This window comes from Cydia splendana, unplaced genomic scaffold, assembly GCF_910591565.1.
Source record: "Cydia splendana unplaced genomic scaffold, ilCydSple1.2 scaffold_92_ctg1, whole genome shotgun sequence".
Taxonomy (NCBI): domain Eukaryota; kingdom Metazoa; phylum Arthropoda; class Insecta; order Lepidoptera; family Tortricidae; genus Cydia; species Cydia splendana.
In genome coordinates, this window is record NW_026946910.1 from 241,673 (window position 1) to 268,522 (window position 26,850).

Consider the following 26,850-nt stretch of genomic DNA (forward strand, 5'->3'; position numbering starts at 1 on the left):
ACTAATGAGGGCGCTACTAGACGGTCGACGCAATCTTAAGAGGCTGTTAATACCTATAACTGTCTAATTGTATCGGAGTAAATGAGATAGCACTGTCGCATGGTACTAGGCCTGGGCAAAGAAATAAGAAAACTCATCATCTTCCTCGCGTAATCCCGGAATATTTGCCACGGCTCATGGGAGCCTGGGGTCCAATTGACAACTAATCCCATGAATTGGCGTAGGTACTAGTTTTTACGAAAGCGACTGCCATCAGACTGACCTTCGAAGCCAGAGAGTAAACTAGGCCTTATCGGGACTAGTCCGGCTTCCTCACTATGTTTTTCCTTCACCGAAAAGCAAATAGTAAATATCAAATGATATTTCGTATATAAGTAAATTCCGAAAAAGTCATTCCTACGAGCCGGGGTTTGTACCTTGCGACCTACGGATTGAAAGTCGCACGCTCTTACCGCTAGGCCACCAGCGCTCAAGGAAATATCTCGCTTTTTAATACAATGGACATTGGTTGGAGTCTCTGTGCTCAACTACTTATCCTGAAGCCTGAAGCACGGCTTTGACTTCGCATGAAAGTTCGCCTCACTGGGGCACTTCGGACGTTTAGGCCCACGTGAAGATCGGTACCCGGCCTTGCGATATTGTCAACAATAAAATTCGCGCTCGCTGCGCTCGCGTTTTTGGTTGACCCTGTATCTAGGTGTTGGCTTGACTAGTGAATGAATAGAGTTAGACCAAGAAATTACTGCAATTATTTTGATAGCATACGCAGTGCAACTAGTGCAAATGTAATTTATACGTCATAATTTCATAGAAGTTTTGACGTTTAAAATAACACATGCACTGCGTGTGTTATCAAATTGTTGCAGAATTATCTTGGTCTAACTCTAGTAACTTTCTTAAAAAACTGCTTAAGTAACATCAATTTCAAGGACATTGGGTATTGACAGCCCCATAATATGTCTGTAAAGCGGTTTTATAACATTTTTTCAACGATTTTAACAAGTCTACAAAAGGTTCGGTTTCGGTTTCGGTTTCGGCCGAAACTAGAGCCAAAGCCGAACATTCGGTTTCGGTTTCGGTTTCGGCAAAAAAACATGTTTCGGTCGGACACTATAATTTAGTGAATTTGACCATATCGAAAAACCTTGGAGTTATATTTGACAAAAAGATGAGCTTTGTACCATGCATTGAGGTTGTATATTGAGGCAATTTTTTTTTTAAATATTTCTATATATAATGCTAGATTCTATCATAAGGCCTGGTAAACAATTTCGAACAGCAAGTAGGATTATATCCTTTTCTTATAACTGCTTTGTTTGTAACATCTTAGAACACTGTAGCACGGCCTGGCGGCCTCACTATTCATCGCATTGCAAAGAGAAAGAGAGAGAGAGAGTGCAGAGGAGATTTTTTTTGGTATATGAATGAATGAAATCAATCCACTCCAGAGATGTCCATTCCATATAAGTACATTTAAAATAAAATTACATAATAAAAACATGAAATTCAAATAAATTTCAATTCTAAATTTAAAAACATGTCAATTAATTAATATACATATCTAGCCCCACACAACTAGCTAGCCATTACACTTCTTATTCAGAGAGACTAAGACACTTCCAAATAAATAGTCTCGATAAACAAAGAGACTTACTATGTCTCCAATGTTTTTTTTTTATTAACTTTTTAATGATTACACACAGCCGTATTCATAAAAGTAAGGCCATAGAATAATGATTGCTGATAACAGTGATAACCGGATGCCAAAAACCTTACACAAACTAAACCACCAAACAAAATTAGATCTAGTGTCCCATAGAGATGTCCAACACAATAGATCCTCTGTCTTCGATACTTAGTAAAACCTCTCTAGGCGCTACTAATTCTCCCTGTGACTCCCTGTTCAGACTGTATAGATTATTCAACAATCACAGCCACTGCTGTGGTATTCATTTTGACTCATCGCCCAGTTTCCAAAAATATATTAAATTTGAACCTACCTATAATATTCACTAGCGACCCGCCCCGGCCAACGCACCTCCACGGCCGGCCTCGCACGGGCCAACACACCATACATACACAACCCTCAAGAATCACTCCATCGACAGGCGAAAACTACACGAAAATCCGCACAGTAGTCCCCGAGTTGTTTATACCTGATGGTGTTTGGTCATTGAACTATTAATAATAATAACTCAGTGTGTTAAGTAACTACGACGACGTCTCCTTCGAGAACTGCGAGTATGGCGCCAACGTTCAATTCAATGACTATAACAGTGGTTCCCAAAGTTGACTGGGCTCCGACGCACCTAACAAAAACTGCCAAATTCGAGACCCACCTCCCATGAGCCATGTTGAAAAGGGGCATAAAATATTAACTGACGTAACGCTCAGATATTTTCTTAACGATTTCAGGGCCCACAGTCAATAATCGGTCGCGGTCCGCCAATGGGTCGCGACCCATAGTTTGGTAAATACTGGACTATGATATGAAATAAATATGTCATAATGATAAATATTAATGTGCACCTGTGAACGGGTTCCAGTAGGTGTTCTACATGACATTAAGAGCCTCCACGTGTTGAATCTATGTCCCCACGCAAGCCTATCATAAGGCGGGATTTAAAGGCCCGTGAAATCCAAAATGGAGATACAAATAATATAAATATGTAATAATAATTAATGTTCCAAATAGATGACATGTAAAATTATTTAAGTATACGTACTTACATTATTGACTTGTAAAATTACTGCATTTTATCAATAGAGTAAGTACTTATACGTACGCCATCTAATATCAATCAAATACCATCTCCATTATTCCAACCAAAATCCAGTTTAGACGTGTGCGCCGCGCCGGCGCGCCGCCGCCGCCGGGCTTTTTGACCACGCCGCCGCCGCCGATAAATGATCGGCGTGAAATCGGCGTGACCTTGAGTGTTGTTAATTACCTATTCCAAGTTGGTTTTTGGATTACAATATGTTTTTTTTGTAATATTTATGGTACAGTTGTCAAATATACATTAATTATTAATTAAATGAAACTGAATAGCCAGTTGCAGAAACTATTTGACACACCAATTAAAGTAACAGAGTAATCCTAAGTATTCACCGTTAACTGTTAACGAACGAACGAAGACTGCTGCCTTGGACAGCTAGAAGAACAAACCCCTCCCATTCTCAGAGAGCTTTACATCGCCACTCAGCTCTTCCCGGTATGCCATGGGTGAACTTTTAGATTCTTCGGACATATTATCCATCGCATGATGTGGAGGAACACATGAATTTAAGCCGAATGACTGGCAAACGGGCTTGAGTTGGAGCATGTGTTAGATGGTCGAACGCTATGAAGAGGTCGCTTGCGCCGTGCAGTGCAGTCCATACGGCTTATGACCGCATGAAATGGAGACAAATTACATGTGGTCGCGATCCTCAGCAATGGGAAAATGAGAAAGAACAGTAGCGTGCCTAGGGTTTCGGAGTAAGGCAAGCCGAAAGATATATTTTCAGAAATCAGAAATTATTTATTTGCATTGATACAGTATGGGGATGTTACAATATATGGTGTTACAGATCTTGTACCTAGCTTGCATGCAAGCGTGCAAATTCATCATTATAATCATAAATTTAAATAAATATAAAATGTAAAAATTTTCGTTATAAATGTCCAATCTCACTCTTTGGACTCAAATGAATTTGCTAGCGTACCGCGGCGAGTTATCATAGTGCACAGGGCATACTAGGTACTACTATAACTACTAGATAGAATCTTACAAACATATCAGAGGGCCTACCGCGAACACTGAAGTTTGCAAATTGCATGCTTCATTCTCTGTCACTCTAATTACACCTTAATTGGAGTAAACCAACAATCCTTGTGCGACTGACTTATCTGAGAATACACAAGTCGGGTATTGGAAATGATATCCCGTTTTTCTACAAAGTTTAACGATTTTACCTTGTCTTCGTTGAGTAATACGTGGACGCATCTCATACCGTCACAAGGAACAACTTCATCCATTGTTAACACTTATAAACGTCACAACAAACAAACAAATCCACAATCACTACTTACCTAATTCAAATTCACTTAAATAAATTGAGCTTTCGTTACTTTCGACTCGACTAAATAATAATACACTTGAAGTAAACGCGTGCCCGTGCGAACTTATGCAGCTAACTTCACACCAAAAGCCAGGCTTACATCGCCTTATAAAATTACTATATATACCAAGAAATAGTTACATCGTTCTATGGCATCGTTCGTTCGTTTTGTAGGGTTAGAGGGCCAAGAGCGGGAGGAAAAAGCAAGCCCGGTTGCAAGCCGACGAGTGCGAGCAGGATAGCTAGAACATCCTACGCCTGATTTCTTTCGCGCGGATGGGGCGCCACCACGGCAAAAAATTGTAACAAGCTGGCGCCGCGGTCCGCGCGCTGTGGCTTGAATTTAATAATACGGGTTCATTTGGCACGCGGTTTAAAAATAATCTATATTGATTATTGATCTTATCACTACGTAATTTCGGTAAGGCAACTAAGGCAAGCCCGGCTTTTGGGTTTGTATGGAAGTACCGCCACTGAGAAAGAAGATACGTCTCAGTGAGCTTTGTGCTTGTACGACAAGAAAACCATTTAAAAAGAAACTATTGCAGTCCACTATGTCTAGCAAATTTCAAGGTTATGTGGAGTTCTGTTTTGATAAAGTACGTCATTTTTAATAGTATAAGTCATGGAAATCGTGGAAAACGGAGACTTACGGATCGGATCGAAGGTCATTGGGACGAGGTAACCTACCTCTTAATGCAAGCCAGTCACTAGGGAAATCAAGTTATTATACCTATCCTATATTATTTTTCAAACCCTATTTTACTCACAGCATATTCAAACTATACGTAGTTCACTGACCAGCAACCTGCATAGATCAAATTTTCAAGAAAACAACAAATTAATGATTTTTCTTAAGAAACCTAAAAGTCAAGGTCACGCCGATTTCACGCCGAAAACACGCCGCCGCCGCCAATTTTTTGGCAAACGCCGCCGCCGATCATTTTTTAATCGGCGCACACGTCTAATCCAGTTATACTTAGAAAACCTACCTCAGACCTATTCCTTTCTATCTCACCTCATATACTTACATACAATTACAAACTGTAATAAAACCTCTAGCCATAAAATCCAACGTCAAAACAAATCAAAACATTCCTATGCCTTATTAATATAAACTTTTTGTATCCATTTCCATTCCTATACTTATCAATGATTTTATATTTTCGTAAATATCTCCTGTGACTCGATCTCCTATATTTTTTTTTACTTTAAAATTATTTTTACAATGTCATTTACCGTGCTTATTATTGTTCCATCCGTGTAAAAATATTATCGTCAAGTCCAAACAAAAAAAATCTTGACTAAAATCTTAAATTTAAACACATAAATAATATCCATTTAAGTACTAACATTTTAACTTAACATGGTTAAAAGTCGGCATGTCTCTATATGTAATCATTAAGTTTAAATACGACAAAATTGAAATAATCTAAATTGTTGCACAATACATTCATAAGACATTATGTTGAAACTGAAATTCGAGATGTAATAACAGAAGCTACATTCCAATCCCTTTTATGTGAACTCACGCCGCGGATGGCACGCCTTACTTGTACAGTTGTACACTATGACGAATTTTGTATCCAAGTGCAGAAATAATCTATTGTTAAGTGTCCCAAATAAAATAAAATTACGAAATGCTAAAATATGATTAAATAATACTTTTAATTTACATGGAGCTAGGAAATGAAATGAATATGTGCCTTTCTTTTAACCATACTATTATTTCGTTATTAAGCAGCATACTTATTTAAAATAAAAAAAAAAAGAAATATTAAGCCACATCTTTAAATTATACGTTAGCACCAAATTAGGAAAAATCAAAAAAAAAAAGTAAACTTCATTTCCATGAAAGCAATAGCTTACATAATGTCACTTATTTTAATTTTAATTATTTAATAAAAGAAAAGAAATGTAAAATAAGAAATGACAACGAAAATAACACTATACTTATTTAACACGAGAAAAAAAAATGGACAATCAACTGTATATAACGTAACACCACACTGTGTACCGCACCTGCCTTTGAATATCTCACGATTACATTTCCACCTTGTTCTCGACTCCAACTCCGGCAAGGTCAAGTCTGGGGTCCGGGACGCGAACAAGCTCCCGGCTGCAACTTCCAAGTTTATCAGCGGTTTTTTTTTTTTTATTATAATTTTTATTTTATTTAAGTCCATTTTCACATTTGTCTTTTTGCCACGTCTAATTTTAAAATACTTATTTAGGTATTTTTTTGCATTTGCACTAGGTACTTGTCCACGTTGCACACAATTTAATTGTTATAATTAGTCTAAACTTTTCACATTCACTTTTTGTATTACGAGTATTAGTCTTTTTATTACACTGAATGTTCCAATATTTTCACCAAGGCCAGTACTTCTGGCTGGCGCAGCGCGCCGCCAGTGCAGCGCAAGGCCGCACTGGCAGGGTCGCCATGTGAGGTGGGACGTAAAGGAGAACTCGTTCGTACTGAATATAGGTTTATTCTGTCTTAAATAACAAGTACAAGCCTTTATATACTAAGCTATGCACGTGTGTGGGTAAGGCGTAGTACACACACTACAATATGTATGTGTCTGTACGTCGTGTTGATACTTTACTGTTCGAACTCTCGTCGCCATTGGTGTTATAATCGCTTTTACGTAAGACTGTACTGTTGGTATACGAAGGCGTAAGTATATCGCGTCTCATTATCCGGGGACATTAATATAATATCTTCATATAATAAGTAAACTTTATTGATTGTTGATTTGTCAATAAAAATCGGTTCGGTGAAAACTACATAAACTGGTAGTAACTGTAAATATATATCAGTACTTATACAGCAACTGTATATATATTATTTTATTTATTTCGATCCAATATACATAAGAAATCATGTCTCCAGTTATTAAGCTTCAGTACCGTTATTTGAAGCCTATTTAATATTTGAGAGAGCGTTACTGTTGACAGATGACGTAGCGGTTCACAATTGGCTGACACCTACCATCATACCCCCCACCTTCAAGTTACGTTTGCAGTTTTAATCCCCTCCATCGACCACCAGGGACCGTGGCTCGATGCCACGGAGCTTGCCTTCATTGGCGTTCTGTTTGTCGGAACGTTCGGTTCACTACAAAAAATTCTTAGAAATCCTGAGATTCTTAGAATTTTTTGTAAGTACTAATTTAAAGTATTCTTTAAAAACGGTGTTACCGTTCGATGTTTGATATAAATAATTTAAAGGATTTGACGGACAGCTCGTGTTCGTCAACGTATTTGGAATAGCTGACACCTGATCGATTCACATCGCGAGTGCAGCGCAGCCGTCGCGTAAGTAAGCGATTTTTATTTGATTTATTTACAGTGAATTGATTCGTCATAAGCACGGAGCAGGTCATTAATAAATGTAAAAGTGAATGGCAATTTATAGGCCTCAGTTTTATTGTCTTCCGAAGGGGACTGTAAGGTTCCTATTACAGAATAGAACTGCCAATTAACTTCGGTGTTCTTAAAAAGACGCGCTCTGTGCCGTCGTATGTTATGCTAAACCATCTGTGTTTTTGCATTAAGTAAGCTGAGTCTAATTACAATGATAATGATAGTAAGGTATATGACCTGATATTTTCCGTGCATTTCCATAATTTCTGGTACTGTGCTGCCGTGATAACCCCCTAATTTTCAAACTGGTTCAGAAAGGGGCTATAATGTCGAAAATATGCTACAATAAGAGGCCATGATCATCAGAAATACTACCTATGTTTGGTATCGCCATGGGCCATTAAACACTAGTATCTTGTCCGCCTTAAAGTTGACGAAGCCCCGCTGTCGCGGGGCTTCTATTTTCGCTCTGAGAGACGAAAGGTAACTAACAAACCTACATCGAATATCTTATTTTCAACCTTTGTGTTCATATCCTTTGGAAAGTTTTTTCTTAAATAATACCGACTTTGGATGCACAGTACCGTCAGTACCTCTGTGGATTTTATTTTCAATAAGGGTTTTGTATAGGTACCTAATAATAAAAAGTGCCACTGAAAAAAGCACCTCCTAGTTAAAGCAAGGGATTTAAAAGTGAAACTCTTGTATGTATAACAAAAAAAATAACCGCCGAAAAAAAACTAAAAGGAAATAAGAAAAAACCGGCACTAACACGAAACGAGTCGACCAACAAAAACAATAGCACACTGAAAAGAAATAATTATTTTGTCTTCAATAACGCAAGTGAATACCTATAAACTATGTATATACATACTTCTGAAATCAATCACACAAATCTGCGTATTTATATATTTACAATCTGTTATTTTTGGAGTCGGTGCAGGTGCTTCACTAAGGTGCTCAAGTTTGTTTGAGGCTGGCACCGACTCCAAAAATAACAGATTGTAAATATATAAATACGCAGATTTGTGTGATTGATTTCAGAAGTATGTATATACATAGTTTATAGGTATTCACTTGCGTTATTGAAGACAAAATAATTATTTCTTTTCAGTGTGCTATTGTTTTTGTTGGTCGACTCGTTTCGTGTTAGTGCCGGTTTTTTCTTATTTCCTTTTAGTTTTTTTTCGGCGGTTATTTTTTTTGTTAAAAAGTTTTTATTTTATAATTTTCTGTGGCTATAATTTATACAAATTATTACATGCTTAATTTTTGATTACTTTTAAAATAGCTACCTACCTTGCTTTAGCTATTAACTGTTATATTAATAAACCTACTTTAACTATTATTTTGTTCTGTAATATAAATAAACTACCCCTATTTTCCCACCCTTAGGGTAGGATTTTTTTCCAATTTTTTATTATTATTACGACTACTCTGTAAAAGGTTATGCGTGGTCATACGTTACAATCGGTGAGTGAAAAAATCAATCATCCCCTATTTTCCTACCCTTAAGGTTGGATTTTTTTTTTCAAATTTATATGGGACCAACTTCGGGGTATACCCTTTCCAATAAAAAAATAATTATCAAAATCGAACATCTCTGTAAAAAGTTATGCGTGGTCATACATAAAAAAAAAAAAAAAAAAAAAAAAAAAAATATACGCGTCGACTTGAGAACCTCCTCCTTTTTTTTTCGTCGGTTGAAAAGTGACATATCTCTATTCAGTTTATGCGTTATTGTGATTTTTGGTTAATCATGAGTTTTAATCTGTATACATACAAAATTTATATTTGCTATACATATATGTATACCCACATACAGGAGAAGCACACTATTTAACCCTTTGCTATAATAACAACCCTTGTGAAAAAAGGAGGTTTGAATTTTTTTTCTGTTCATGACATAATAAAGTAATTGAGAGTATGAGGTCGGGTGGTTATGGGGGCCGCCTGCACAAGGGATGATAAATATCCTGCTGCATAAGCAGAGTAGTACAATCTTGCATTATGTAAATTAGCAGACTTACTCTAAAAAATTACCCACCTGCGCAAGGTGTAGAGAAATTTACTACTATTACGTAACTTATTGTACCTATACTATGGATGTCCGCCAAGGCCTACTACGATAATTATCCAGCTGCGTATGCGGGTATTAGCGGAAATATTATTGAAAAAGCGTATAAAATACAAATAACATACTTAACATTTCCCGCCTGCGTAAGGCGTGTGAATATTATTATTAAGCCAACTGAAGATACGCCGCCTGCGCAAGGCGTGTGATCTTCATTAACCTGCTACGCTAGCAGATGAAACAAAATGGGCACTATAAGACTGGCATAATATAATCAACAATGGCTCCATATACCACTTATTCCGCCTGCGCAAGGTGTGGAAAATTATTAGTCATGGGGAAAAATAACTTATAATCAGACATTGTTCTGAATCCGTAATAAAAAGCAAGGTTGCTTTCTAGTTGTCAGACTAAAATTAAACAATTTTAAAGCGTAAACACGCTAAGTACATATGTTAAAATTATACAAAAGGCCTGCGCAGGGCGTGAAACACCCATTAGCCTGCTGCGCAAGCGGGTATCAATTAGTTCATGGTTTCACTAACCAAATATTGCTACTACCAACATGCATGCAACATGCATGTAAGCATTTACCATACATGTACCTATTTATCATGTTTTTCAATATGCCAATATAATTTACCCCTCATGTAAATCTCTGCCTACGATAGGCATTTGAGAATTTTTAATCATATTTTCGCCTTGCTGCGAAAACACACCCCAAAACATTAAATTGTCTCGGGAAGACCCTAATCTTAACATTACAAGATCCTAAGAGGATAAAATAAGTCTTAACACACTCACTGCCAGCGACCCGCTAGGCGGGATCCCTTTTCGTAGGGGCTGTTCGTTGCATAGGTGATTTTCTCGTGTTATCGGCCACGCTCGGAACGCGTAGCTCGCGCTGACACTGTGTTAATCTGGCTTTTGAGTCAGTAACATTAGAAATCACCAAAAACGTGACGAATCCCGTTTTTAACAAGCCCAAAGTCTGGATTCGAAAGTGTGGTCATACGCGACCCAGTCAATGGCCAAGGTCATGATAATCTAGATACTAATCGTTGCACAAAAATTTTGGAAATTGCTATTGAATTTAATTAGCCGGCCGCCCCGCCGCTACATAATGCGAGTCATTTAAAAATAGAAATATAATGCCCTGGAATGGTTCAAGGTTCTTGACCATTCATTCATCATTTAAGCCCACGTGGGTTAAACATATTTTAGAAAACGGTACCTTCCATAGACATAAAAACAAATGTTGGATGTATCTGTAATGGTGCAGCATAAAAAATAGCTTTAAACTCCCTTAACTTTGCGTTGTCTACAGAAAAGACGTGAGCAAGTTAACCATAATATAAAATGTGTATGACCCACAATTGGTATGCTCATCAACTCATTGTCAGTCCAAATGAAAGAAAGCCTTTTTGGTATCAATCCAGATGACGACTGATAGATGATGACTCAGGCTTTAAAGATAGATGTCCTAGATTCCCTAGACGATTTCATATCATTTCATATCAGAACCTTTTTTACCTTAAGACTGTATTTACCTATTGATTCGAATCTACTTTCAAACCTAAAACCTGACCCTAGGTTAGGAATTTCCCTGAAAAATGTAAACAGGCAAACTCGAGGGTTATTTCTATACCAATGCTCATTAATTGGTGTGCTGTGAAATTTCTAACATTCATTAATTTGGCATTTGGCAACAATAACGTAGAAACCTGTATCTATTTACTTTACGAATGTTGCAAATATACCTAGGTGAAAATCAGTGAGCTCACTGAGTTACCTAACATTAAATTTTATTTAAATCATTTTACTATAGACCATTGAACGATTTAAAGCTATGCAACGGCGCTATACCCCACGCAACTGTTTGAATTGATTCTAAAACTTGAAGTGATGTATCATTCGTTTTTCTTAAAAAACTGGAAAATACGAAGGCTGATTAATGCCAAATGAATATATAAAACTATCTAACCTGTCAGGCAATAACATCTCCTTGTTAAGATAAGTAGTTATGTTATGTCTATATATCTTGTACTTCCTTGAGCTTGCACCAGGTAGTGCAATTAATCCCGAAATAAGGTGCATTCGTGGACAAAGCCAGAACTACCAGCTAGCATGGCTATTACTTATATGTTTTAAACAATGCGAATTGTAATTTATTAAAACGCTTATTGAACGTAGATCTATCATCTACTCACGAGCCAAACCTAGGCTTAATAGGAACGCAAACATAGTAATATGTATGCAAAATACCAGACGATACAACAACAAGCGGGAGAGCATTCCTCGGACAGAATTATCAAGATTAAATTGTAGCTGGTTAACAGAAATGGACGGGCTTTTATTACTAATGATACAGAACGTGCTTAAATTTCTGATAAAGAAAAAAAAATAATTTATTGACCCAAAAAAGAAAAACATAATAATAACAGCATAGGTACCTTCAGATCCACAGCGCAGGCTTCGTCATCATACAGATAGCTCATCCACCTCAGGTTTCGTCAAAATAAAATGTATACGTTCACATATGTCATCTGCAACGTGCATCGTCAAATTTAAAAGGAAATTGGTCATTACAAAACACAAGCAAGCCATAAACCTATATCCTAATCCGGTAAGTACCCGGCACAAACGTCCCCAAAATACCAGCGGCGTTCCCGCGCTGAATAGCCAACGATATACGCTGGACCAGGTACGAACCAGACCTAGGATCGCAACCCCTATCCCGCATGCGTTTTCCCAGGTCCCTCACAAAAACCTTCGCCTCGGAACACCAAGGACCAGCCGACTCAACAGCGAGAGGGACAAAATCGTAAACCGGCTTCAAGTTTGAGTACTTGGCATGCTTCTGTCTCGCGGCGTTCTCCGCAGCCCCCCCAGCCGCACGTATCGTCTGTGCAAGATGCGATGCGGCAAAGGTGCTCACACATGTAGCATCCCACAGCAGACTCCGACCTTTAGCCCAAGGAACAAGAGTGAGACCGTCTGGCCTCTTCCCGTCCGTCCGACTAAGACCCTGGGGTTCTAACATGCACGGCAGGTTAGCCGACACCATCGCTCTGCGCACAATATCATTAATGGAATGATGTCGAGGAAACCTACCAGCACACCGCGCACAACTCAATCCATGGTGCCCGTTTGCCTCCACCATCACCCCACAGACGCACAAATGAGGCTCGCACACAGTACACCCGAGCCTTAAAGCAGCACCAATCCTTAGGGAGTCGTTATCTAACAACGTCCCCAAGTGTGACGACGGCAAGGCGTGCAGCCACGCCCCAGACTCAGGTGCAACCACCGCTTTTAACCGAGCCAGCTCTACCCCCGAAGCGCCTTCCAGCAACCGCTCGTACATCTGACGGCATAAAACATCATCCCAAGACCTCTGAACCCCAAGGTCGTCAGGCCGCGTGTCGTCAGAACAGCGAACAGACCACTCATCCAATGCAGCACCCAGAAAAGGCATGTGAACATCACCCTCACTGATGGACAAAATGCGCGCAACCAGGCCCCGCGACGCATACGAGGAAGCAAGAAATGCTACAAGCCCCACGTTCTGCATGCGACGTACTCCCAAACCGCCATGTCGAATGGGAAGAGCAGCCTGACACCACTGAGATCCCTCAAACCTGACATTGAGGATGCTCTCTAAACCGCTTTGGAGTACCTGATCGAACTGTAATACAACCTGCATATGCATCCACGTCGGCGCCGTTCTCAAAGTGTATGTCACGCGTGGAATCGATAAACAGTTACGCAACAACACCAGAGACACATGCGCCGACAAATGCTGCAAGTGTTTCACAGATTCCGAAAGTGCCACGGTCTTCTCCTGGACCACCTGACTAACCCCTTCCGGAAAAATTGGCGCCCCAAGAAGCGACAGCGATGACCTCTCCACCAACCTCAAGCCGGGCAAAACCGCTTCAAAATCAGCCACTGACCCCCCCCTATCCGGGCTGCAAATAAACAATTCGCACTTCTCAGCATTTATTTGCAAACCAACGGCCGACAAAGCCTGCACAAGCTTCCGCACATCACCCAACACAACATCCGGCGCTCCACCCAACGTTCCATCATCCAAATACCAGACGTTTAAAGGAGAGGCTAATGATCGTATAACACCCTGTACGGCCAGGCAAAAAAGAAGAGGCCCCAACGGGTCCCCCTGCTGAGCACCCACCCGTGACGCAATCGGATTAGTGCCATAGAAGAGATTGCTCGGCGAGGAATAACACTGATGAAGGAAGGGATATAACGAAGGCACACGATCCTTAACCTCTCTCAAAATTACATCCCTCTCCACAGTATTGAAAGCGTTTCTAATATCCACTTTCAGAAGCACACTAGAAACATTTTCCTGAGCCATAGCAAAAGAACGCACCGCATGAATGGCTGCCTCACACCCCAAAGGCGTACCAAAGCCAACCTGAAATGGCTGAAGATATTTCGCCATCTCTTCCTTGACTGCACGACAAGCAAGCTTCGAAACAAGGCGCCGCAACGTGTTCCCAACAGCAATAGGCCTAATCCCACCATCCCTCTTCGCTAGAGCACACAACGATGCCCCATACAGATATGGACAAGCTTGAGGATTAACCATACCACGCAAAAGGAAGTTGCAGAGCCTTGTAAGAGATTCCAATAGTTTCCTCCCATTGTCACCTGCCGACAAAGAAGTTAGCTCTTTTAAATGCTGAGGGCGCAAACCATCCAACCCAGAAGCAGACCCATTATAAAAGGACCCCAAAGCGCCTACAACCTCCTCCTGTGTCACCGTCAGGAATGGACTAGATAGATCAGGGTCAGGGGGGAAATCCAACTGCCTCGAAGGTGACGGATGTTTTCCGACCAAAGCCTCCAACGTGTCTCCATTAGCCGGCGCGAGGGTGGAATCAGAGAACAAAAGACGGACTGCCCCTCTCAAATCCCCATCATGCACTTTCGCCTCAATAGTACGGTAAACCGAACTTGTCTTAAGACCAACTTCAGCTGGAAAGTACAGACAACAACTGTCAACATTCTCCTTAACCTTCGAAGTTAAAGACCCGTGATTCGCTAATCTGGATTTGCGCATTCACGAAGCGACAATGCTCTACGAGGTTAAAAAAGGATACAGTGAGGATCACATGCCACCCGGAAGAGAAATTGAGAACAGAACTGACGCTCTAGCGAGGCCGCACCCGTCAAAGACCGTGACTATTGATTACGTCAGTTTGGAGGAATTCAACCAAGACGTGATCGATAGGCACGGCCTAGGAGGCCCTCAGATTTACACCGACGGCAGTAAAATTGAGGGGAAGACGGGAGCGGCACTCACATGGTGGGAGGGTGGAAGAGAAATCCGCCACTCGACCTTCAAATTAGCACCTCACAACACAATGTTTCAGACTGAAATGTACGCGCTCCTTAGAGCAGTGCAGATTGCGATGAAACACAAGGTGCAAAGCGTCAGTGTTCTCAGCGACTCAAAGTCCTCGCTGGAACTCCTAAAAACGCCAGAAACGACACACCCTCTGGCCCAAAACCTCCGGAACCCTCAAAGCCGTGAAAGAAAAGGTGAGCAGCGCAAACCAATCTTTCAACTCATTATTGCTCAAACAATCTTGAATAATTCCACACAACTTTCCTGCGGCCAGATTCCTAGCCCCCCTCGGAACGTGCCGCAACACCCTAACATTCTTCTTCAGCTCGGCCAACTTTGTAATCTCAACATCGTTCCCCACTCCCGGCTCAAGCTCCTCACCAGTACTAGGCGCCTGCACACCAATCACATCCCTATGCACACGACTAATATGTACATTTAGGCCCCTAGGTACAACGTATTGTCTTGCAGCGCCAGGACAATATGGACACGCCTGAAGATTGGGGTTGCTCATGCTTGCTCAGTAACACACATTGGAATAATAAAACCCATATAATATAGCACAAAGTAATAAAATAAAATAAAAAGAAATAAAAAAACACAAAATGCAAAATTAGACAAAATGTCATAGATAAAAGAAAGCCATATGTCAGTAAAATCTGTACAAATTATTAAATAAGTCACGATACAATTCCTTAAAGATAATCATACAGAATTGTCAAATCATAAATACAGCACTAATAATGATCCCACCCGATTTAAACTATTTTACACTCACAAAAGCAAAATTACGATACAATTTAATTGAATGAAAAAATAAAATCTAACGAAACCAAAAACAATATTAGTCAAAATTATATTAATTACATTGAATTATTCTAAAATTAAATGACATAAAAATTAATAAACAAAAAACAATACAAAAAAAAAACAAAAAAAAACAAAAAGTGTTCAGCGGGGCTCGAACCTGGCCCACCCGGAGCACAAAAGTTTAGTCAACCGCGAATATTCATATTCATATTCATATTCATTTTATTTGTATTAATCATACATTGTCCGTGTTATCTTATAATTAGGTACATAGGTATGCGAGATGGAAATCAAACATAAATACATTAATACAAAAAGAAATATACAACAATAAAATTCTCAGAATGTCATAAAAATTTAAAAATAATAGTTATCATCGAGCTATTCATCCAAGAATTCAGCAACGGAATAATAGGCCTTTTGGATTAAAAACGACTTCAGTTTTAATATAAATCCTAAGTTGGTGCGAACGTTTTTTAGACTCGTTGGGATCTTATTATAAAGTTTAGGTCCTAGTATGTGTAAGCAGAGAGCAGATTTTCTTAATCTATGTTTCGGCAGATCTAGGTCGTGTCGCCTCTGGTCCTGGAAGCGGTTGCTTGTCCATATTTTCCTCGGAAACTTTTCTAAATTTAGCCTAACATATTTAACTACCTCTAGAATTAACATAGAAGGTAACGTTAGAATATGGAAGTCCATAAATAACTGACGAGCTGGCGCGTCAGGGGCCACCCGTGCCATTTTCCTTATAATTTTCTTTTGTATGAGGAATGGTCTGTCCCTGTCAGCAGCCAGGCCCCATAAATCTACTCCATACGACAGAACAGAATGACAGTATGCATGGTAGGCTATCATTAGGTTCTCCTTAGACAGGATAGGCATAAGCCGAGATATTATATAGTAGGCCGAGTTGAGTTTGCTGCATATCCTGTCAATATGTTCCTGCCATTGCAGACCGGAGTCCAGAGTAAAACCCAAGAACTTAGCATGCATAACAAAAGTGACTGGAGTATTTTGTACGAGTACCGAGTCTGAAGTGGCAGCGGCATCTGTGCTCCGCTTCAAGTTAAATTCTGTAATACTAGTTTTTTCAAGATTTAGTATCATTCCGTTTACAGTGAACCAATCCGAGAGGCGCAGAATGACAGACTGAACATTTCTTAGCAGCTGGTCCCTGCTCTCTGCATTCACAATGGCACAGATGTCGTCTGCATACATTATAAAATCCACAATAGGCGAGTCAAAGGGAAGGTCGTTCATGAGGATAAGAAATATATTATTTCCTATATTTGATCCCTGGGGCACAGATCTGTCACCTATCGGGTTTAGACTCGATCGTTCATTATTAACATCCGTAGATTGCTCCCTGTCACTCAAGAATGACATAATGACCTTCTGAGCAATTCCACGGACGCCGTAATGGCTCAACTTGCTCGCGATGAGACTGTGGTCGACTAGATCGAAAGCTCGTGATAAATCAAAGTAAACAGCAGCTACGCGCTTCCTATTTTCCAGTTTGTCCAACACCGTTCGCAACAATAGTCGAGCGGCACCGGTCGTGGATTTACCGGTTTGGTAGGCGTACTGCTGTTCACAGAGTGACTTGTTTATAATTAAGAATTTTGTTAGTCGATTACACAGTCCCATCTCAAACATTTTCGACACAGCCGGAACAATCGATATAGGCCTGTAACATTTTTGTTCTTTCTGGGAGCCCTTTCCTTTGTAAACAGGTGTTACCTTTATTTTCTTTAGAGAGACAGGATAATTACCGTTACACACGGACTTATTAAATAAATAGCACAATGCATACAAAAAATTTGCTGGAAGACTACGCAATATATGAGTCGGGAGACCATATATATCTTTAGTGCCCTTAGGCTTTATCTTTTTTATTATTGCTATGAGTTCCCCAACTGTGAATGGCGCAAGAAACATTGCTTTCGCAACACCTGGGACGTTCATTCGCAAATGATTCATTGCATTTGCAATCTCAGGTCTCTGTGGCGTATCACGCACGACAGATATGTAGTACGCGTTGAGGGATTCAACAAGTTGAGTGTCCGAGCCAGTTGGGCCGCATACTGCATGCCGCAGCACACTCAGCGCGCCTCCCCCCCGCGACCCCTTGTTTGTTTGTGATTTGATCATACGCCAAAGGGACCTGGAAGTGTTTGGTGCATTAGCAATCGATTGGTTTAGGTATTCTCTTTTTACCCTTTTAAGCAACCCGTCGTGCTTGCATTTACTAGAGAGATATAAATTGTGCAGTTCTTTGTTTCCTGGGTAAAACCTCCGCAGCATGGACAAAAATTGAACAAAGTTTTTACTTTCGTTTGTCTTACTGTCACACCATGATTTTTCTTTAGCTACAATTGCGACTTTTTTTAGTGGAAAGTAACAGTTGAACTTATTTGCGAATGCCGTCATTATATTATCGAAATCAGCATACTCGTGCGCAAAATTAAGCCAGCCAATGTGTCCAATTGAACCTAAAAATGTGAATAGTTTATTTTGAGTCAGTAGCCGCCTTAAACAATAGCTAGGGCGGTGATTCTTATCTGGGATATATATTTCGACACATACTGCAAGATGATCACTAATCGCACGATCAATTGGGTATGCTTTCAATTGATCCTTCATTAAATCAGTATAGCCGATACCGCGAATACCGCGGGACCACCGGAACAGAGCGTGACCCGACGAAAATAGGGTACGATAATCGCCTACACTACAACCGCCGGCTGCTGACTTTGATTACCAACAACGTAAACACAAGGTGTACCCTCAAGTTATTTTGGTTAACACCCGCTTCACCTTATTTTGTCAGAAATAACCACAATTACACTATAAAACACCGGTACACGGTACACCAAATTCGCTTCACCCAAAAATCCAATCGTATTAGCACATACCGCGCTCACCGCGAATGACTCCAACAGCGGACCTCGCTTTCGGACGGGCCGCCCCCATAAAAACAATAGCACTGGTTCTCGCTCTGATTCTGATTGCTTACTTAAGATTTTAATCGGTCACTTTATGTTAATAATTACCTAAAACTAAAGGCCATGTAAAGTTTATTCAGATATAACGCCTTGATATAAGGGCTTGGCCATACATCTTGCTTGATGGTACATAATTGCAATATAAAAGTAATGAGACCTTTACGAGAAACAATCCTAGTATTATTCTTGCTGTATTACAGCCGTTGAATTAGTAAAGTCCAGATACTTACCATATTAGCCCTAATTATTATACCAGCATATTATAAAATAAAACCTCATCATAGGTTGGTTAAAGTTTGGGCTCAGGCCCAAAAATATTTTAAGAATACTCTCTGGGGCGAGACTTTACTAACGTAGCGATTTCATGGGAAAAAACTGTGATTGTTACAACGTGATTAGATTTTTAATATTATTATAGAGGATTGTATATTTTACAAGGCCAATTACATTCTGAATGGCTGCGCACTGTAAACAATTGACTGCAGAGAAATCGTATTTGGTAAAGGGTTGAACTCCTTCAGATGATTAACAGAAAGCTGTTATAGCCCTACCAAAATTAATCTATCTATCTATACATATAATAAAGCTGAAGAGGGTCGAAAGTCTGTACATGGAAGATATTTGAAAAAAAGTTGGCTGGGGAGACTTAGAATTGATAACAGAACACGTTCCAACAGTTTTTAGAATTTTTGTCTGTTTGTCTGTTTATCTGTTTATCTGTTTGTCTGTTTATTTGAACGCGCATCACGTGAAAACGGCTGAACGGATTTTGATGAAAACTTTACTAATCTGTCGAGAAAATCCCCGGCCAGGTTATAGGCTATAAAAATTCAACCCCTAAAAGGGGGGGTAGCCACAACACTCGATTGACTTAAGTTTGCCCCTAAATCGTATGGCGCTACTTAGGAAGGAGGGGCAAACTTTTTTCAAATATGTGCTAACACTATAGAGTACCCTGGTAAACTACCAGATGGCGCTGAATTTAATACGATGTGACATAAATAAGTCACCGAGGAAGGATTTTGCCAAATTAACTCTAAGTTTAGAAGACCCCTTTTCTAAAATTTCAATCAATCGTACGGATATCAACAAATTTAATTGAATAATTGTGTTGATTTAATAATACAACAAAATTAAACGACAGTAAATTAATTGCCCCTCATTGCACAGTGCCATCTTTTGGGGAGCTGAGTAAACATTAAGTAACCAAGAAAACTAAAAATGAGTTTACATAGTTACGTAGTGGTAAAATAAACACACATATCAACACGCGTATAATTGCATAAAATTATTTATTTTCTCCGTCATGAATTATACCTAATTGTAATTATATCGCATCCATATCAAATCCATATTCATACGTATCGCCTCCTTAAGCACTTAATAATGGCCACGAAGTTGGGTACTTTGAAAAAAAAAACATTGACCTCTGTCATTTGCAGTGCCGGATTTTCTTTTAAGCAAAATAAGCACTTGCTTAGGGCACCATTGTCTAGGGGCACCAAAAATTATCGAAAAATTTACGCGTTCGCTTCGCTCGCGTTTTCAATAACTTTCTAAGATATGATAAATGTGACATTCGGTTGGCAACTGCAGCAGCATTACTCTGCTGCAACGTTACTGCTGCAGGACTGTCAATTTTCGTGATAAAATAATGTGTCCACACTAAAAGTAAAAATGTACACCTGTCTATCAAATTGCGTTTTTTTTATATCGAAAAATTGTCGCTTCGCTCGCGTTTTCAATAACTTTCTAACATATCATAAAGGTGACATTCAATTTTCGTGATCTAATGATGTGACTGATTTCCATACTAAAAGTAAAAATGTACAACTGTCTATCAAAATGCGTTTTTTACATCAAATAATTTTCGCGCTCGCTTCGCTCGCGTTTTCAATGACTTCCTAACATATGATAAAGGTGACATTCGGGTGGCGACTGCAGCACCATTAGGTAATCTGTTGCAACGTTACTGGTGCGGCACTGACAATTTTCGTGATAAAATGATGTGACTGATTTCCATACTAAAAGTAAAAATGTACAACTGTCTATCAAAATGTGTTTTTTATATCAAAACATTTTCGCGCTCGCTTCGCTCGCGTTTTCAATGACTTCCTAACATATGATAAAGGTGACATTCGGGTGGCGACTGCAGCACGTTTAGGTAATCTGTTGCAACGTTAGTGGTGCGGCACTGTCAATTTTCGTGATATAATGATGTGACTGATTTCCATACTAAAAGTAAAGATGTACAACTGTCTATCGAATTGCGTTTTTTTTATATCGAAAAATTGTCGCGCTCGCTTCGCTCGCGTTTTCAATAACTTTCTAAGATATGATAAAGATGACATTCGGGTAGTGACTGCAGCAGCATTAGGTACTCTGTTGCAACGTTATTGCTGCGGCTCTGTCAATTTTCGTGATAAAATGATGTGACTAATTTCCGTACTAAAAGTAAAAATGTACAACTGTCTATCAAAATAAGTTTTTTACATCAAAAATTTTCGCGCTCGCTTCGCTCGCGTTTTCAATGACTTCCTAACATATGATAAAGGTGACATTCGGGTAGCGACTGCAGCAGCATTAGGTACTCTGTTGCAACGTTACTGTTGCGGCACTGTCAATTTTCGTGATAAAATGATGTGACTGATTTCCGTACTAAAAGTAAAAATGTACAACTGTCCATCAAATTGCGTTTTTTTATATCGAAAAATTTTGGCGCTCGCTTCGCTCGCGTTTTCAATACCTTTCTAAGATATGATAAAGGTGATATTCAGTCAGGGACTGCAGCAGCATTACTCTGTTGCAACGTTACTGCTGCGGCACTGTCCATTTTCGTGATAAAATGATGTGACTGATTTCCGTACTAAAAGAAAAAATGTACAACTGTCTATCAAATTGCGTTTTTTTATATCGAAAAATTTTCGCGCTCGCTTCGCTCGCGTTTTCAATAACTTTCTAAGATATGATAAAGGTGACATCCGGGTGGCGACTGCAACAGCATTAGGAACTCTGTTGCAACGTTACTGCTGCGGCACTGTAAATTTTCGTGATAAAATGATGTGACTGATTTCCATACTAAAAGTAAAAATGTACAACTGTCTATCAAAATGCGTTTTTTATATCGAAAAATTTTCGCGCTCGCTTCGCTCGCGTTTTCAATAACTTTCTGACATATGATAAAGGTGACATTCGGGTAGCGACTGCAGCAGCATTAGGTACTCTGTTGCAACGTTACTGTTGCGGCACTGTCAATTTTCGTGATAAAATGATGTGACTGATTTCCGTACTAAAAGTAAAAATGTACAACTGTCCATCAAATTGCGTTTTTTTATATCGAAAAATTTTGGCGCTCGCTTCGCTCGCGTTTTCAATAACTTTCTAAGATATGATAAAGGTGATATTCGGTCAGGGACTGCAGCAGCATTACTCTGTTGCAACGTTACTGCTGCGGCACTGACAATTTTCGTGATAAAATGATGTGACTGATTTCCATACTAAAAGTAAAAATGTACAACTGTCTATCAAAATGCGTTTATTATATCGAAAAATTTTCGCGCTCGCTTCGCTCGCGTTTTCAATAACTTTCTGACATATGATAAAGGTGACATTCAATTTTCGTGATATAATGATGTGACTGATTTCCATACTAAAAGTAAACATGTACAACTGTCTATCCAATTGCGTTTTCTTAAATCGAAAATTTGTCGCGCTCGCTTCGCTCGCGTTTTCAATAACTTTCTAAGATATGATAAAGGTGACATTCGGGTGGCGACTGCAGCAGCATTAGGTACTCTGTTGCAACGTAACTGTTGCGGCACTGTAAATTTTCGTGATAAAATGATGTGACTAATTTCCGTACTAAAAGTAAAAATGTACAACTGTCTATCAAATTGCGTTTTTTTATATTGAAAAATTTTCGCGCTCGCTTCGCTCGCGGTTTCAATAACTTTCTAAGATATCATAAAGGTGACATTCAATTTTCGTGATATAATGATGTGACTGATTTCCATACTAAAAGTAAACATGTACAACTGTCTATCGAATTGCGTTTTTTTACATCGAAAAATTGTCGCGCTCGCTTCGCTCGCCTTTTCAATGACTTTCTAACATATGATAAAGGTAGTGATCCAAAGGACTCGAGCCTTTTAGCTCTTTTTTTAGGGCTCGCCTCATCTCTTGACGCCTAAAAGGCTAAAAGGCTATTTAGCTCTTTAGCCCCCGAGCCTAATTCTATTTAAGAGCCTAGGCTCTTGGGGCTTAATAAGGTAATTGTAAAATATTTTATCGGGACACAGTGGATACAGTCCTCTAGCATATCCATCTGTCAACTTTACTTCAAGTTCCGCCTCCAGGGGAGAGGGAGAGAAATTAGGATTAGAAATTAGCCGCTTACTGACACAGACCGAATTCCACGCGGGCGGAGCCGCGGGCACAGCTAGTCATCAATATATCACTTACCTACTGTCTATTTAAGATCGTACAACAGCTGGCATGTAAGAGTAGCTAATCAGTTAATCTTCTTCTTCTTCGACCTAGCGTTTTCCCGGCCTGGCGCCAGGGTCCGCTTTCCTGCTCAGTCTTCTCCACTTTGCCCGGTCTTCGGCATCCTCGGGTGTGAGATTGTTCTCCCCCATGTCCGCTGTCACGACGTCCAGCCAGCGTTTCTTAGGCCTACCGCGTGATCTAGGGCCTTGGACAGTGAGATTGAGGCATCTATTTCCGACGTAGTCTACCGGTCTGCGGCGTATATGGCCATACCATCGGATTAATACATGAATTAATTGACCAAAAGCCTTGACTACTTCTACAGTATAAGAGACACTATGGCATGTATTATGGTTGTGATAAGTGCACTTTTCAAATGAATTAATTGCCTTTAAGACTGTAAGATTTTTGAAAAGAAACAAGAGAGGCTCTGAGAAAATGTATAAAATCGTTTTTGTGTGCCTATAAGTTGAATTGTATCCTGCCTTATTAATACTAATATCTGGTAACCATATCTGGGTACAGGACACTGAGAAGTGTCAAGAATCAAAGTTTATTTTCTTCTTTGCTAGATAAAATAAGTAAAGTATACCAGAATTATTTGTTAGAATGTGGACCTTGAAATTAATGGAAACACAAATTATGATCTGAATATAATTGTGGGACGGAGAAAATAAAAACATGATTGTTTGCAGAAATGATTTTAATAAACACAGTTTTCTATACACATGTCTTTTGCTTTTAACAACACTACTTACCTATCTATAACTAATAATGTATAGTAAAATATGTCACTGCACACCCATATAACCATTCCAGTCGCAGAATCACAAAGTGGTAACTAAATGTCAGATGTGTCGTAACAGAGTCCACACAATGTGTCTAGAATTGTTTCGAAACAAAGTGTCGTCGCCGTGTCTACACTTTTCCGTAACAAGGTGTCGACACATTTGTGTGCACTTTGCGTGTGGTTTGCGACTAAATCTGACAGCAAATTTGTGACAGCAAATGTCAATATAAAATACCTCTTGAAAACCAAGGTTTGTCAAACTACTATTAGTGTCTCGTGTGCTCGTAATTCTAGTAAGTCATCATGGGCAATGCAAATGATAATAATCGACCGAAACCATGTAAACACCCAACACCCGTCAACCTTTTACAGAAAAGTTTTTAAAGAAATTCAATAAGCTACTTAGGTCAGGCAACGAATGCTCCAAAAGTTGTAGAGGGAAATGCTCGGAACACAATTTTTGACTCCGTAACTCGGTTTGACAAGTTAGGAGGTGAACATATCAAAAGTCCCCGGCCGTAGCCCTTGAGCGGGCTTGAGGGGGCTTTGAAGGTCCCATTTTCCCGTTTTTCGATTATATCTCGGAAACTATGCATCTCAGCGACATGGCCACTTATACAAAATGAAAGTTAATTTAATTTGTTACAAGTTTATTCAATCAATTTTTTCGATATGTTGAATAGTTTTTGAGATATCCGCTCTTGAAAGTTTATTTAGGGCTCTCAATTTTATCTTGATATATCTATATCAGTGAATAAGGTGCTAGGCCGTGTTTGGTATCGTTTTCGTATAAATCTGGGGTGCTGAATCCATTTAAGATATCACATTGACACCATTCCACAAAATAAAAATAAATCTTTTTAGGGTTCCGTACCTCAAAAGGAAAAAACGGAACCCTTATAGGATCACTCGTGCGTCTGTATGTATGTCCGTCTGAATACACAAAATAGTTCTTTACCTATAGATGACAGGAAAACCTATTAGAAATGTGCAGTCAAGCGCGAGTCGGACTTAATGTACGGAACCCTTAATACGCGAGTCCGACTCGCACTTGGCCGGTTTTTTTGAAACTCTTCTTGACGCTTAACCGCTGAACCGATTTCGTTGAAATTTGGTACAGAAATAGTTTGCGTCCCGGAACAGGACATAGGATAGATCTTATAACCAAAATCATCTTTTGAAGGTGTGAAAAGTGGCGTGGAAATTTGTATGGGAAATCAATAACCGCTGAACCGATTTATATGAAATTTAGGATGGTCTACATCTTTGATTTAGTTAAAAATGATGAAAAAACATGACTTCAAACCTAAACTTAAACAGTATTAACTTCAAGAAGTCAATTCTGAATTCCCCCCTACACCTCATTTCACACCTTTAAAGGATGATTTTTGAGATAACTTATTATATCTTGTCTCGGGAGTCAAAATATATGTGTACCAAATTTAAATAAAAACTGTTCATCAGTTTAAGCGTGAAGAGGAGTTTAAAAGAAAGTATTTTAATAAGTTTATATGTTTTTACTTCGGAATGGTGTCAATGTGATACCTTAACTAAATTTGGTACTGCGAATTTATACGAAAACGATACCAAACATGGCCTCGTAGCTTTACTGTTGTAGAAGTCAAAATAAAATTGAGAGCCCTAAATTCTTATTACTTGGCCAAACTTGTGTAGAAGGAAAAGGTAAAATAAAAGTCTTCGGCAGGAATATAAGACACAAATATTTTTTTTTTTACGTTACTATTTCAATCATCAAATATAAACATACCTTGATTATACTATTCTAGTGAGATCCTCATAGATAAACAAAAACATTTACTTAAAAAATTACAAGGTCGAAATGTCACGGAACTTGGGGGTCATCCATTAATTACATCACACGTTTAGGGGTTGGGAGGGGGTCAAGAAAATGTGACATGTTGTGACAAGAGGGAGGGGGGAGTCATAAACTTTGTGACGTCACTTTAACTTCATCAGTAACCGAAAATGTATTTAAATTATTTTATACGCTAATTATCATTTAAATAACAGGTTTTTGAAACGATAATCGTTTTTATTCGTTTAATTTGATTTTTTATCAGTTTTGGGTTATAAAATTACTAATATTCTTTTGTCAAAAATATTTTGATAAAATATTAAATTAATATTTGCCGATTTCGTTGAAGAAATGTGACGTCACACCAGGGGGGTGGGGTTTGCCAAATGTGACCAAGTGTGACAAGGAGGGGGGAGGGGTAAAAAAACCTAGAAATTCGTGTGACGTAATTAATGGATGACCCCTTGTGAGAGTAATATGTGAAAAATATAAACTTTTATGACAAAAAAAATCTGGACACAATTTAAGAATCACCCAATTGCGTCGAGGAATCATCTGTATTTTTGCTTGTTTCATTACCTCCTCGCTTCTTTTTTGTCCTTTGTATTCTGTAGCAATTTGTTAGATCTGAAAATAAAGATAACTTGCGTCGTCACGGATGTCGATTTATAGGTTTTAGGGAGTGCAGAATTCGAAAACGATGATCATTTTATAATCCAAGATGGCGGCTACGTATTTTGTCATAAAATTGGAATCCAAAATAGTCATCATTTTCGAAATCTGCGCCCCCTAAAACCTATAAAACGACATCCATGACGACTTTTATGACATAGTGCATGGCCGCCATCTTGGAATCCAAAATAGTCATCATTTTCGAAATCTGCGCCCCCTAAAACCTATAAAACGATATCCATGACGACTTTTATGACATAGTGCATTGCCGCCATTTTTAAATTGAAAATGTTATCATTTTCGAAATCTGCGCCCCCCAAAACCTATAAAACGACACCCATGACG